Raw genomic sequence first — 16,221 nt, 5'->3', positions numbered from 1 at the left:
CAAAGAAAACATTTGGCATTTGTTTTTTTAAGGATTGGCTAGCTTCACTTACCACATATTTTCACTACACAGAAAGACTATGACGAATTTTGATGGAATTTCTATATTGTACATATTTCAATTGAGCACCTTGACACCAGCTATATTGAACTTTGTAGCCAATGAGATTTATTGAGGTTAAAATGGATCAGATGTATATAATGTTTATTTTTCTCTACCTTTCTATGCCTTACTGGTGAGTGAAATGTAAATGATGGTAGGAATGGCTGCTATGGAGCATGATTTCAAGGCCATTCTCAAAGAAAGAATGAGGAGTAATGAGTATTAAGTCTTACCAAATCATGAACATCTTAGCAACACTGCTGTTTACCCAGAGTTTTGCATGAGAAAGAAAAATTTGTCTACATAATTTAAATTATTTTTTTTGGTTTAGTTTTTTTTTTCATTTGAATTGAACTGAAATCTAATATAGGGGCTAAACCAAATTTTTTTCCTTTATATTACATAAGAATTAAGAGAGAAAAATCAAAAGAAATTATAGAAAGAAAATTCACATTAAGTATAAGTGAAGTAGAACATATATGTTATATAACTACAGAGAAGTGGCTGGAGGAAGTATAACAATGGAAAAGAGAAAAAAAGCTGAGAGTTTGGATTAAAGCACTGATGTTTTATTTTAGGCAAAATTCAAAAATCTCCTTGAAGGTGATGCTTAGGGAGGCTTCTTTAAATATGGACCTATATGACTTCCTGTCCAAGAACATGGTCCCATATTGGATGAATTAGCTTAGTGTTTCTCAAAACCTGTTCTCAAGGTTATCCTAAAGAGAGGGGCTAGAAAATCTTACATCATTTAATTCCATCCCAGAGCAAAATTTACATTGGGCCAGTTGGACTGATAAAACATTTACTGAGCACTGAAAATACTACTACTTTTATTCAACCAAGAACCTTACTTTCTCTGATTCCCAACATCTTTAACATTGTTATAAAAATTTAATGCACAGTTTAGAAGTAATTTGGTACACTAAAATTTTAGGTAAATCTATCTTTATAGAAAAAAAATCATGTCATATTAAATTAGTATTAGTTTTAATAATTCAGTAGCTAAAACTTCTTTGCAAAACTTACAACATTAAATAGGAGTTCATGTTCTGAATTCAGATCAAGTCTTGCTTTCTAACTATCTCCTGGGTTTCTCCCTTTCTATCTTTGTTGAAGAATAATGATGATAATGATCAAAACATATCTTTCCCTGCCCAGAAGATTCATAATGAGCTGTATTTTAAAAAAAAAATGAAATAAAAAATGATTCATTTCTAACCAACAAACCTATTTAATACTTCCCAAAACATATCATCAAGTAGTAAATTTTACATTTTAACTATAATCAAACAAAGGTAGCATGATAAATTAGGTGTGGAGGTAACTAAACAGAAATTTCCAAAGTCATTATTGAATCAAGAAAGAAGTCCTTGAACTTAAATCAGAGGAGGTAGTTCTTTCATACATATACATTCATCTTGGAGCCCTGCCTTGGTCTATTGGCACATGCTCTGGAAGTGCTGCATCAATGAGCAACACTCCCAGCCTCATGCACATTCATAATGCACAGACAAAAATCACAGCAATTTTAAAGAGTGCTATTTACTCTTAAATGTTTATATTTATTGTTTTCCTATATATCAGCCAAATTTATAGACAGATAACTTTATGTAATAGTTTATAAAATCACAAACTATCACATAGACTATTATAGAATTCTTTCTCAAGTCTATTTGTATTGCAAAATATTTTGATAATTATTCATGCTATAAATTAATCAAAAGTCAATGATATTGATTATTAATGGTTTATAAATGAGTTATATTAATTTCTGATAGAAAACAAATCTTTGATTAATATACAAAATCCAAAGTAAACAATTAAATTTTAATTTTAAAAATATTTATTTAGTTGCCTGTGTTAGTCAAGATTTGCTCTAGGTAATAGGAATAAAAGGATGAATAACACACCATTTCAGTTAGGTCACATGCTTTTTAGCAATGCACGCCTACTCTAGTTCAAAACAGTTCACCCAGATATGGCTGTTTTAACTAAATTAATAGCATCTGAAAGGAAATAACCAATATACAAATTTATTATCATTATTTATCTTTTTTGTTATTGTTTATTTATTCTGTATCTGCCATTTTATGTGAAAACAAATACATATATGCCTATCAGTTCATGACATACAATGAACATTTAAAATACTCAATATTGGCACGGCACTTAGCTTGCATAGTTTTAGGTATAAATTTGATGTAAAATATTCCCTCCAGATAAGTTTTTGGACTAGCAAATGTACTAAAATTACATAATTTTTCATATGTTACAATGGTTATATAATAATGAAAACAGCAGATTTCTTTATAACTGATCATAATGATTTAAATACGTTATTTCTATGTCCATATTTATTAAAGAAAACACAATATAACCTATATTTCCAGACCTCCAAGAGCTATATATTTATTGTATGTGTGTTCTCAATTTTTTTACAACAGCTCCATACATAGTAAGGTATCAATCACATAAAACTATTAGTATTGATATTCTATTCCAAAACACAACTTGGTTTCATCATTTTCTAGACCTGACTTTGTCAGGTGTTGAACTCTTCATGGCTTAAGCCTTGTTATATATGTTATTGTTTCTTTCCTCATATTCTAACTACTATCTGGAGCTATCTTATTATTAGAATTATTAAACATATTAACTTAGGGAGAAAATATTTGTCATTTTCAATATTTAATAGGCTTCAAATAGTTGTTACAGAGGTTGGGTAGATAGATCAGTATTTTATGAAATTTGATGGTGAGGTGGATCCATAAGGATTATATGAGGTCAACTAGGAAAGATATAAAGATGAAGGTTAGAATTAGCATCCCTAAAATTTATTGAAAAAAAAGTTTATCTGCTCTTGAATAAGAGACAGCTAAAACTTAGTTATGAGTTAGTTGTATAAGTTATGAATATGTAAAGTTATGAATTATATAAGGCTAATGGTAAGACTATACACCCAAAAGATTGTGTTAATTGGGGTAAACTTAACTGAGATGAACACAAAATTGATCATGTTGGATAGGAAGGAAAAATGCATTCAGTCAGTTACTGATTTTGTTTTGAAGTTTACTGTATCTTTAAACACTCAAGAAATATCTATTAGTCTCTTAGAAATAGTTTCTCAAACTGAGGAAAGGCATCGGATCTACAGATGAATATTTAAGTACAGCCAGGTATCTTTTAGGAACCACACAAAACTATGCATTGTTAAATACTGGAGAATGAATTTCATAAATGAGATCTGGGAAATTATCCCTCACCGAAAAATTTGTACATAAATGGCACATGACTGATGAGAGTGATTCCTAGACTTCACATCTATTTTGTGAAATAGGAGCTAATCTCATCACCAGGAGAAGACTTCAGAGAGGTATGGTTTAAACTGGTTTACACGTCTTTTAAACTGTAAAATTTAAAAAAGAAATAGCAAATAGTTAATTCCTATGTGCAATGTTCTAGGTGGGGTAATATAAAGATATATGGAAAAAAACATTGTCCTTCTCTTCTAAGCATTCATTTTTGAGTTAGGAAGAACAAATGGAAGCAATTCAAGAGGAAATATTATAAGACAGAGGTATATACAAGAAGCAATGAGAAAACAAAAGAAACAAACATAAACAAAATGGATTCTCATCAAAATAAATTTTCAGTAAAAACTATTTTTTAAAAGCTATCTTTAAAGGATATTGTCTATGACCTCCTTGAGTAGGTTAAGGCATTTTGTGTTAGGCTCTTAAAACACTATATGTTGATAGTTAATAACAATCAGAGTTGCATTTCAACTTTTGTTTTTGTGATTATTTTCACTAATGTCTGGAAGATCCAGGAGGCAGTGTGTTATAATGACAATAGAGTGAATTTTTTAACACCAGATTGGCCTTAATCCAAACATGGAATTTTCTCATATTAAGTATGGCTTTGAGGAAGTTCTATCTTGTACATGAAGTTCTATCTTGTACATCTTCATGTACAAGATAGAAGCAATGCTGCATATTCAATGACATTGTTAAGATTAAGTGAGGTGATGACTCTAAAAGGATTGTTTCTTGGTAATCAATGTATTTATTTTTCTGTTGACCAGTGATTGTTACATTGTTTGGGGAAACTGAGTCAGGGTTTCAATCACAACTCCAAAAGAACAGAAGGAGAGCTAGAGGGTAGATTTGCAGCCACTACCATTTTGTATCACCCTCCCATTTCTTTCAGGGAAGCCAGGGTTTTATCTGTTTTACTTATTTGTCATACTCTTAAGATATTATCATCTCAAAACCTGAAAACTAATCATTGAAAGTCACTTTTATGTGTTTCATAGTTATGGTAATAAAATACCTCATTTTTTTCTGTAATACTATCACTGTCATTTGGAGTATTGAAGTGTCACACCTATCTCAGCTTATAAAAAATTATTTTATCTCCTTACTGGGTAAATTCTGTTAATGCTTCATGTAATGAATAGTTAATAATGTTTATAAGGGGGCTGAGGATGTGGCTCAAGCGGTAGTGCGCTCGCCTGGCATGCGTGCAGCCCGGGTTCGATCCTCAGTACCACATACAAACAAAGATGTTGTGTCCGCCGAAAAATAAAAAATAAATATTAAAATTCTCTCTCTCTCTCTTTAAAAAAATAATGTTTATAAGGCATCATATAGGTACTGCAATAGTATTCTGTCTTTTTTAGAGTAAGATTTCATAAGAACAACACATAGAAGTTCTTTTTACCATCTATGCAATAGAAGGCAGTAGATACTGCTGTTAAAAGTAAACAATTTTACTAAATCAGCATTTTGGAAATATTTTGGACATAATGGTACTGGATAATTTTCTATTTGAAAAAGTCATAATTAGTTATGAATCAAAATACTCTAATATTATAGTCTTTACTTGAATTGAAAAATATAATATTCATAGTTTCATGAGCTTTTTTACCTTGCTATACTAAGGCATACAAATAATCTAGTAATTATATAAGTGCCTTTATGTCTACATTATGTGTCAGACAATCAGACTACAGATGCTTTCCATTCTTAAAGCAGTCAAATAGTTTAGGCAATAGTAGGCATTCTAGTAACTGGGTGATGATTGGGAAAATCAACTGAGTCCATCAGGTTAAGCACTTTAATATATGTATTCTGTATACTAGATATACATTGGAATTATTTAAGTAGACTTAAAAGGATATCATGGATATGATCCTTTACCTTATCTCTATACCCAAAATTAATTGGGTATGCACCAAATGCCTAAGCATAAAACTTGAAACTGACATTTCTAGAACACATTGTAAAAAAATTCTGTGAAGTAAGCAACATTCTTAGATAAAACAGAGAAAAATATGGATCACAAAATAGCTGGATTTTTTAAAACATAATTAAATTTTTTTTTCCTAGATACTATTAAGAAAAAGTAAAAAGACCAAGCCATGAACTGAAAGAAATACTACAAGGCATATGTCACACAATAGATGTATACTTAATATACATATCATTCCTAACACTCATTAATCTAATTATTTAACAAAACATTCTAAATAGTCTTCATAAAAGAAGACAAAAGTAATAAATCCATAAGATGATAAATATCAATATTCACTGGGGAAATTGAAAGTCAATATCACAATGTGATACAATTGCACACATACTAAGGTTTGGTGAGGAAGTTACTGAAATTCTCAAATACTGCTAACTCATAGCACACCCAATTATTAGAGTTTTACACCTGTAATTCATTTCATTTTCAAAACAAATATTTAAATTTTGTGTGAATACATTATATCCACATTACATTTTTAAAAATGAAGCATGAAAATATTAAACAACTTACTCAAAGACTATTTTAAGTAACTGAAAAAAGATTCCCAGGAATCAAACATTACTATTATGTTCAACTATTTTTATTTTAATAACTATATTTTAATGTCCATGAAGATTTTGAGTGTGATAATGTTTAGTCAGCTTTTTTGCTGCTGTTGACTATAGGATCTGACCAGAACTACAGTAAGAAGGAAAAATTTATTTGAGGGCTCACAATTTCAGATGACTTTGTCCATAGAAGGCAGGCTTCATTCCTCAGGGCTCCAGGTGAGGCTGAATATCTTGGCAGGAGAGTGTGGCAGAGGAAAAGTAGCTCATATCAGGAAGCAAAGAGAGAAACTCCAGCTCCAGCTACAAAATATATAACCCATAGCCACGCCCCCAATTAACAACTTCCTCCAGCCACACCCCACCCGACTCTAGTTACCACTCATTAACCCCATCAAGGATTAATTCACTGATTGTGTTTGACTCTCACAATCTAATCATTTTTCCTCTGAATCTTCTTGCATTGTTTCACATATGAGCTTTTGGGGACACCTCATATCCAAACAATAACAGATAATGATGGTGAAAATTACTAATTTACTTTGTAGATACAAAATTAAACTCAATCATTAGAGTTCTAGATGGTCTACAGATAGAAATTATCCGATGATTGTTTTAACAACTGCTTGCAAAATAAGAAGACTGAAATCATTAGATTCCTTTGTTTTTTGTGACACATGTCAACCACAATATCTAACTGCCACTAAGTTTCTAAGATTTCATGTTTAGAATAGTGCATGTGTGGTCCCATATATTTGGAATTATAGAGATAATTGACTAGTTTGTTTGAAATGATTATTTCAATGGGGAACAGGTATACCCATAATACCAAATCAGTGTTTAGCTGCTTGTCAGTTGACCACAATTTAGTTAAAATGATTCAAGGGGTAAAAATATTGTATTGAATTGCCATCTCTGTTCCATTTGGTGCCAAATGTTGAAGTTGACTTTATACAGACACAACTGGAAATTAGCCAAAGAAAGATATTGAATCTTTCTGTATACTTCAGTATACTTCTCTACTGTGACCAAGAATGGCTGCCTACTTAGATAAGTGAAGAGTAGATCTATTTATATTTGTCTTTCCTTGGATATACTCAATGTGTCATTCTCAATGTGGGCACAACCTCTTAACTCACATAATATCACTGAAGATATAGTAAACTTTATGATAGTAATTATTCCCAGTTGCTAATAAAGTATTCCACATATTCATATTAGCATTACCTCAGTTTTATTCAATAATATTTGGACTTCTTAAAACCATCCTATTATTATTTTAGTCTTCCCTTTTTCTAAGTGGATTCTCTTTCTCATTGGAAAGCAGTTCATTTATGACCTTTACATTTTCTACACTGTTAATTTGCTTAAAATGCCATATAATGTCTTTTTAAAAAGTTTATACTGTCACTTTACATAAAAGTGTCAATTACATAAAAGGTGATATAAGACATCTGGATTCTGTTAGGTTCCAGAAAAGTAGAAAGAGGATCATTTCTATACTAGCAATAGTAAAAAGCTACATTATCTACAAAATCAATACTTTTTGAAGCTTTCAGAGAGGTGATACAGCAAGACAGTAAACTAGCCTATAATATAATGTAAGGTAGGTATCCTTAGGAGGGATGAAATATAAGCATGGTGTCACTTATGGCAAGGCTCCCAAAGAAAATGAAGCTACTATTCCTAAGGGTAGAGAATTCAAATAAAATTTGTGAATGGATTTATAAAGTCTTGGCTTGTGTGAGCATAAGAATATAGACCTCATCAGAGTCATTATTTCAAGGGGAATTTGTACACATTCCCAGGCTTCTTCCAGAGATCACCATTATAGGTTGGCAATAGTAAAAATGTGGGCAGATCAAGACAGTAGAACAAACCTCTGCCATTCATTCTTATTCCCAGAGGAATCAAAATCATTTATGAGGGTTTAACAAAATGCATGCATCCTGGGCTTGCCTTTGTAATTCTGAAAATTACTCTCAACCAAAAAACAAATAAAAAAATAAACAAAATACTCTCTGTACATGATTCTAAAACACAGCCCTCATTGTATGTTCAAACAGCATATAGTTATGAATAATACTGGGAAGTCCACCTGTTTCTGTATTAAAGAACAAAATCTTAAACCTCAGTAATCACACCCAGGACACAGATGAAGAACCTCATTGCCTCGGGGAAAGATGGAAAGTAAATGAATTTTTAGCTCTAACAGAAGGACAGGAAACTCTTGTAGGTCTTGACAGAGATTCTTGCTATTGAAAGTGGGGGAAGGGCCACTGAGAAAGTCCCAGCTCCAAGAACTTAAGGAGAGCCTGAGACTCAGGCTGTTCCAGGACAATAAACCATCCCAACCCCTGTACCACAAAGTTAGAAAGCACTAAGCAACAAATAACAGTTGCCTACTGGAGGGAGGCAAAGAGCTTAGAGAAATACTGCCTTTGTTGTGTAGTCACAGAAAGTTGGTTTAAAACTGAGGTTAAAGTAATAACACTGAGAAAAATTTTCATAATCCAATCCTACCTAAGCCCAGAATAAGACCCAAGATACGTGAAGCCCATTTGTGATTATAAAACCAGACACAGATAATAAGAAAAAAAACTACTGAGATGAGAAGATAAACAAACAATAATATTTCAAAGAATGCTAAAAAAATTCAGATATTTATTACAAAAGCTAAAGAGTATTGAGCCTTAACTAAACTCAAAAACATATCATACACTTAAATTTAAACCTATAAAACTATAACATTTAAAGTCATTTTGTATTTATATAAAATGGAGAAAATATTTGTGATTTTGTTTTAGGCAAATGTAAATTGCAAAGGGGGGTGAAATATGTAAATAAAAATTGACAAATTTAATGTCATCAAAAATTGAAATTTATGTTTGAAAATCACATTAAATAATTACTTGAAGAAAATATTTCCAAAATTCATATTTGGTAAAGGAATTATACCAGAGTATTTGTGTATATATTATATATATACTTATAATTTATAATAAAATTCAACATATAATGACTATTAAAGTAGCTTTCCCACTACCAAGTTATTTATTCCCCTATAATGCAAACTTTTATTATCACAAGAGACTATAGAAAAACATACATATTAATAGGAATTGTTGATATATTGTCTTATGTAGTATCTTCATTGTTCTTTAACAGGTTTACTTGTTGTCTCTCAACATTGCTTATAAATCACATAAGAGAAGGATTGTTGGCAACAAAGATCAAAAATATCTTCCAGTGTAAGAAATAACAAGACTCAGTTCATGATAAATTAGAAAGCATTGTTTTGACTCTTATGAAAAGTGACTGTGTAAACTAACCAGTGAGATGCTTACCACTTAAGGGAGTGCTCCCTAAGGGGACTATTTAATTTGATAACAGATGTTATGCCAAGTGTCCTTAAATGACAAGATTTTACTCAAACATCTTTTTGAGTCATACATTATAATTCAATATTGGTGTACAATATTTCAAATTGTAAGATTCTTTAAAGAACAGTAACATTTAAAATTATTTTGTATTTTTATAAAATAAGCATGCAATGCTAGTAAAATAAGATATTTACATGTGTTTATCACTTTAAATAATTAAATTCAGATCAATACGGGCTGGGCTGTGATCCAATGGTAAAGCATGTACTTAGCATAAGCAAGGCTGTGGGTTGAAATTTTATAACCAAACAAACAGAAAAATCAGGCACATAAATTAGCTATATACCTAGATCAATTTCTCTGCAAACTACAACAGATTTGTGTATTTCAGAAAACTACTAAATCCCAATATTGTATATATGCTTACTACCATCATCTAGTTGTGATCCAAGAAAGGGATTTAAAGAACTCTGTTTGACTTCTACTTTTACTGTGACTCTGGAAGAAATTTAGAGATATCTGTGAGGTCATTAGATAATATGGTAGAAAGATCTTGACTTGTGTAACCAGCTTTAGGTGTTAATATTATTTTGGTTATTGGTATATAACACTGATATAAGAAATGTCTTAAATTGCAACTCATCTACCATATTTGAAGCCAGATTAAAACATAAACCTAAGGGCTTAGAAAAGACAAAAAAAGTCAATTATTTTTTAACTTAAATGCATTCTAATTTTATTTAGTATGATTAATCATTGTCCAATTAGATCCCGTATAGTTAAAAATTGCTTAATACATCAAGATATCTAAAAAAATTGCACAAATTTAACACAATGGTTTTAGTAGATATCCTGAATGATTGCCATTGAAAAATTGTCATTAAAGCCATTTTCATTTTAAGACAAAATTTCATAATCCATTTCTATTCTCTTTAAATTTTGTAATTTACTGAAAGCTCAAAATTTGAATTATTTGAACACCTATTTTGACAATAAAATTATTATTATTATAGAAACCTATCTCCACATACTTCAATAAGTAAAAAAAGTATCTAGAATGGAAAAAATATAAAGTTATGAGAGTATGCCGAAAAATAAAGTATATTAGTCTATGTTCAAGCTTAGTCTAGAGTATGGTAAACCTTTAAGAACTTTATTATGGTAAACATAGTAAAGTAAGTTACACAAATATAATTTTCTACTAAAATGAAACACATATATTCTATTAGTAAAAAACTTTGTGTAGATAATTTAGCTACACTGAGAGAATAAAAATATCAATTCAATTACATTTATTTTCTTTTGAACACCCAAATGCTTTATTCTTCCTAGTCTAGATAATGAAAAATAACCTAAATAAAGGTAAGACATAAATAATGATATTGGCTAGAAATTACTTTTCTCATAGAATGAAGAAAAAAAGTAAATTAAAAATATGGATATTTCAGGGCTGGGTTGTGGCTCAGTGCTAGAGTGCTTGCCTACCGTGTGTGAGGCCCTGGGTTTGATCCTCAGTACCACATATAAATAAATAAAATAAAGGTATTGTGTCCATCTACAATTAAAAAAAAAAGACATTTCAAAAAGAAATAATATTAAAACCAATTTTTAATCAAATTCATGCATATTTGTGATATATATGCACACAAATATGTTTATATAAACATGTGTATATATTTCTACACACACATACATACACACACACACACACACACACACATATATATATATATACAAATATATATACACACATATATACTCTATACTCTGTGTGTGTGTGTGTGTGTGTGTGTGTGTGTAGTGGGACAGAGATAGAGGCAAAATAACAGAGACAGAGGAAAAAAAGCAGGAACAAAATTAACCATTTATCTATATAAATTGCTTTTTTGGATTTAAAAACAGGTTTCAAGGAAATCTTAGAATGGTATAAGAAAGAAAAGAAGAATAATATAAATTTAATATGTTATTTGTATTTTGTTTAGTTTTTCCTTCCTTTCTTTTGTTTTTGTTTTTCCAGTGATAGGAATCGAAAACCCATACTAAGCAAGCACTGTACCACTCAGCTACAGTCCTTCCTTGATTTTTTTAAACAAATATATTCAAAATAGATTTCATTGATAATTCTGTATTAAACAAGTAAGTATATATGATATATTCCTTAGCTGGTATATGATTATTTTAAAGCAGATTTTAATATTGTTGACTTTAATTATAGCGTGGACCATATGTTCACACTTAACATCATCTAGAATAATTAGCAACAAAGAGATTTAGTAAGAAAAGAATTAAGGTGGTAAATGATAATGGAATGCTTGTGAATGTATATTTTAGTGCAGTATTTTTCATTATTTTCCTATTTACTGGTTTTAACTTATTATATATATTCTGTTACTTATTTTTTTTCTGGCTTAGACTTTCAGTATTTCTTACTCATAGCAATAATTCCAAGAAATTTATTATTTTTCTCTTGTTTTATTTTGAATATTTGCAATAATTATACTATGTTCCTCTACGTTCATTACCTTATATATACATTGTTATAAAACAGAAGACCTTTACCTTGAGCCATGTGGGAACTGGAGGTGTACCCAGATGAGGTTAAGAATACCTCTGACCTCACAAGATGATTTGTCTCAGTGCATGATCACCATGCTGGTAATGGGCAGCCTAAGTTGTCTTTCCAGTCAGTGTGATAGTGAACTTCCACCTTGAGATACATTTATTTGTTCTACATTTATTTTTAATAGAAGTGATATTCATGGTAAGAATTTATGCTATTTGGAGAACCATTCATAAACAGCAAGGGAAGTTTTTTTTATTTAAATAGCATAGGCATCTATGCAAAATGCTATGTTATGATTAAAATAATACATTTTTTAAAAAATTAAAAGAACATGGGTAATAGAAAATGAAAATGATATATTGTATGAAAAGCTTCAGAGGGTTACTTTTTAATTCAGTAACTCAAAATGATAAGAGAATTATATAGGTTTTGTTGTAACACTATGGATATTTTGAGAAGATTTAAAGAAATTGGAATATATATATGTGTATGTATATATATATAATTCTGCATATATAAATCATATATTTATTCAGATAGAAAAGCAATAAGTATGTGAAGGATCAAATAGATGCATTTGAATATATTTTTCTCAAATTAAATTATATTTTAGTTGTTAGTGGATTTAGTAAAAAAAGTGCAGAAGAGGAGTTAAGATTAAAAGATTGTCTTAAAATGTAGGCAAAATCCTGATCCATTAAATTTTCTATGAATAAATTAAGTCCTATGGAACTTGAACACCTTTGATTAATACAAGTCAATTAAAGAACTACCTGTACATAATATTTCTGGCACCTGAAAAGGTTAATTTACACAGTTTCAAATTTACAAAATTGATTCTATTTCCTGAAGACTAAGAAAGAATGTGCTTTAAAACACCACACAAAACTATGTACTTGAACCATCAGAGGTGTGGAGATGTATTATATCCTGTCAAGATTTACTTTTTATTGCCATATCTTTTTAGAGAACAGGTTTTGCAGGCGAGATTTCTTTCAGAAATCAGAATACACAAAGCTGTATGAGTTCTTTAAAGTTTATAAGTCTGTGATTTCCATAGTATATTTAATACAAGTGATAATGTTTGCCTTCTGGGTGAAAATGGAGAGTGTTTGAAAGTTAGAGCTTTATCTTGGACCTGGTCCCAAGATTAATTTGTGATACTTGTAGGGAAATTTCTGAAAGTCTGAATTTCTAAATTTACTGATATATTTGGCTAGGGTCTATAATTACTTACCTCCAAGAATATCCTTAATTTTCAAAATTCTAATTATTCTTTATTTCAGAGAATCACAAGAGACGACAGAGCTCCACTGACTTTGAGAACTTCACAAATCAGCTTTGATTTCTTTAGGGTATACAGAGATTTTTGCAGCTCTCTTCTTAAATAAACTATCAAACTTAATATCTCTACCCTAATTATCCTATTAGTCAATGAAAATATTTCATATTCCTGGAATTACCTAGAGAGCCACTTTATTTTATGAAGAATGGATGTCTGATTATTAAAATTTGTTTTTTTTTCTTTTTTAGTATTGGAGATTAAACCTAGGGCCTCACTCATACTAGGCAAGGGCTCTACAACTGAGCTACAATTAAAATTAGAAGACCAAAGTTATAAATGTTATTAAGTACTCAAATGAGTTTACTGGTGGCATGCCTGAGCACTGTGTTTGCTGAATGAATACTATATTCAGGAAACATGAGTATAAATTAAAAAGAAAAATGTGAAAATTCCATGAAGCAGTATCAAAGCTCCTAGGTGGTCTCCCAAGAGGCTTGGGTTAGGTCTCAAAATTTCTTCTTGCATTTGCGTTAACTATACCCTGCGTATCAATACCTTGTAATGTGTTCATGGGGTTTAATTTTCTAATCATTTAAAATAATTTGTTTCTACAATAGGTTAACACTCAATGTTTAAGAGGAACATGAGAGAAACAGCATTTATAATTTGATGTTAATTTAAATAAATGTGAGGCATTATAAAGACTCTTATGACATTTTATTTCAACTTCACATGACTTATTTTTCTCTAAGTTGTATAACAAATACAGATAGAAAAGCAATAAGTATGTGAAGGATCAAATAGATGCATTTGAATATATTTTCCCAAAAAGATTTTATGGGATAAATTTCAATATCAACCTCATTTAAAATATATAATTCTAGAAGGAAAATTTTAAAGTCTACAATGTCTGTCTGCATTGAGCCATTAATATTTTTAGTATATTCATCAAAGTCTTTCCAAAGGATTATGAAATAATGTATTTTAAGAGAATGTGTTTTGCTATTGGAAAGTCTTGTTTAAAGCTCTGGTTTTACCACTGAATGTTTCTGGGAAACTAAGCAGGTCACTTAGATTTGTCTTTTTATTCCTAAAATAGAATAGAATAATAATAACAGAAAACACAGAGAAAACATGACATGTGTGGAGAGAAATTTAAAAATATAACTATAAACCTGCATCGTGGCTATTGTAATCTTTACCCAGCCACTACAAAAATATCAAAAACAAAATATCCACACTTTGTTTTCATTAACCATTCTACTCACTACACATATTTCAAAACTAGAAGGAAACTATTTGTTTTATTAGAATAGAAAAATCGCAAATGTGTGGTATGATTAAAAATTAAATAACTCTTCTGCTGCATGTGTGTTCTGTTTTCACATTTCAGGTTGATTATAGTCTTAGGTTTAAACCTGCTCTGAAGGTTCACTTTGACATTTTATAATACCTAACTTTTTTTTTCAGGAGGAAAATAGCATATATTGTGTATACACTCAGGTACACACAATCATGCATGTGTATGTGAACTTAAATATGATTAAGGCAGTAAATTTTCATTCTTATTTATATCACAAAAATAATAAACTAAAAAAACTTTGTGTTCTTGGTTCTTTAGACATCTGGCCTCCCCCAGAAGTGGTAATGAAAATAATCATTTTTTTCATTTTGAAGTGCTTACAGGAAAAGCCAATCATTTCACCTGCCTCACTGAGGATGAGTCCTATATATTTAAGAATAGCAAAAATGAAAATTAAAAAAAAAATTACCCTTTGATAATGAGTTATAATTTTTTTTAGGAACACATCTACTGTCTAATTAATTTGGTGTTTTTGTTTTTATGTTAAAATAAAAACATTTGAAAAATCATGTAAATATACCAGCCCTTTTGACATTTAAAGTATAATTCATGGTTATGTTTAGAGAGTGACATTTTTAATGTATAACTGCATTTGTATTACAAAAAAATGTAAACTAAATTTGAAGCTTGGGATGAGATATTCAAATATTGTGAATTTTAATGTTCCAAGGAAATAGTTAATTGTAACAGAATCATCTGTCACTATTTAAGTGTAGGGGTAATAGCTAATGTCATCAATGAGTGTGACTTTTTTTTTCTTTTCTTCCTTTTTTTTTATTGGTTGTTCAAAACATTACAAAACTCTTGACATATCATATTTCATACATTAGATTCAAGTGGGTTATGAACTCCCATTTTTACCCCAAATACAGATTGCAGAATCACATCGGTTACACATCCACATTTTTACATAATGCCATATTAGTAACTGTTGTATTCTACTACCTTTCCTATCCTCTACTATCCCCCCTCCCCTCCCATCTTCTCTCTCTACCCCATCTACTGTAATTCATTTCTCTCCTTGTTTTTTCCCATTCCCCTCATAACCTCTTATATGTAATTTTATATAACAAAGAGGGTCTCCTTCCATTTCCATGCAATTTCCCTTTTCTCTACCTTTCCCTCCCACCTCATGTCTCTGTTTAATGTTAAACTTTTCCTCTTGCTCTTCCTCCCTGCTCTGTTCTTAGTTGCTCTCATTATATCAAAGAAGACATTTGGCATTTGTTTTTTAGGGATTGGCTAGCTTCACTTAGCATAATATGCTCTAGTACCATCCATTTCCCTGCAAATTCCATGATTTTGTCATTTTTTAGTGCAGAGTAATACTCCATTGTGTATAAATGCCACATTTTTTTAATCCATTCATCTATTGAAGGGCATCTGGGTCGGTTCCACAGTCTAGCTATTGTGAATTGTGCTGCTATGAACATCGATGTGGCAGTGTCCCTGTAGTATGCTCTTTTTAGGTCTTTAGGGAATAGACCAAGAAGGGGAATAGCTGGGTCAAATGGTGGTTCCATTCCCAGCTTTCCAAGAAATCTCCATACTGCTTTCCAAATTGGCTGCACCAATTTGCAGTCCCACCAGCAATGTACAAGAGTACCCCTTTCCCCACATCCTCGTCAGTACTTGTTGTTGTTTGACTTCATAATGGCTGC

This window comes from Marmota marmota, unplaced genomic scaffold (assembly GCF_001458135.2).
Source record: "Marmota marmota marmota unplaced genomic scaffold, marMar, whole genome shotgun sequence".
In the NCBI taxonomy this organism is placed as follows: Eukaryota; Metazoa; Chordata; class Mammalia; order Rodentia; family Sciuridae; genus Marmota; species Marmota marmota.
Note: the sequence above shows the minus strand (reverse complement) of the source record.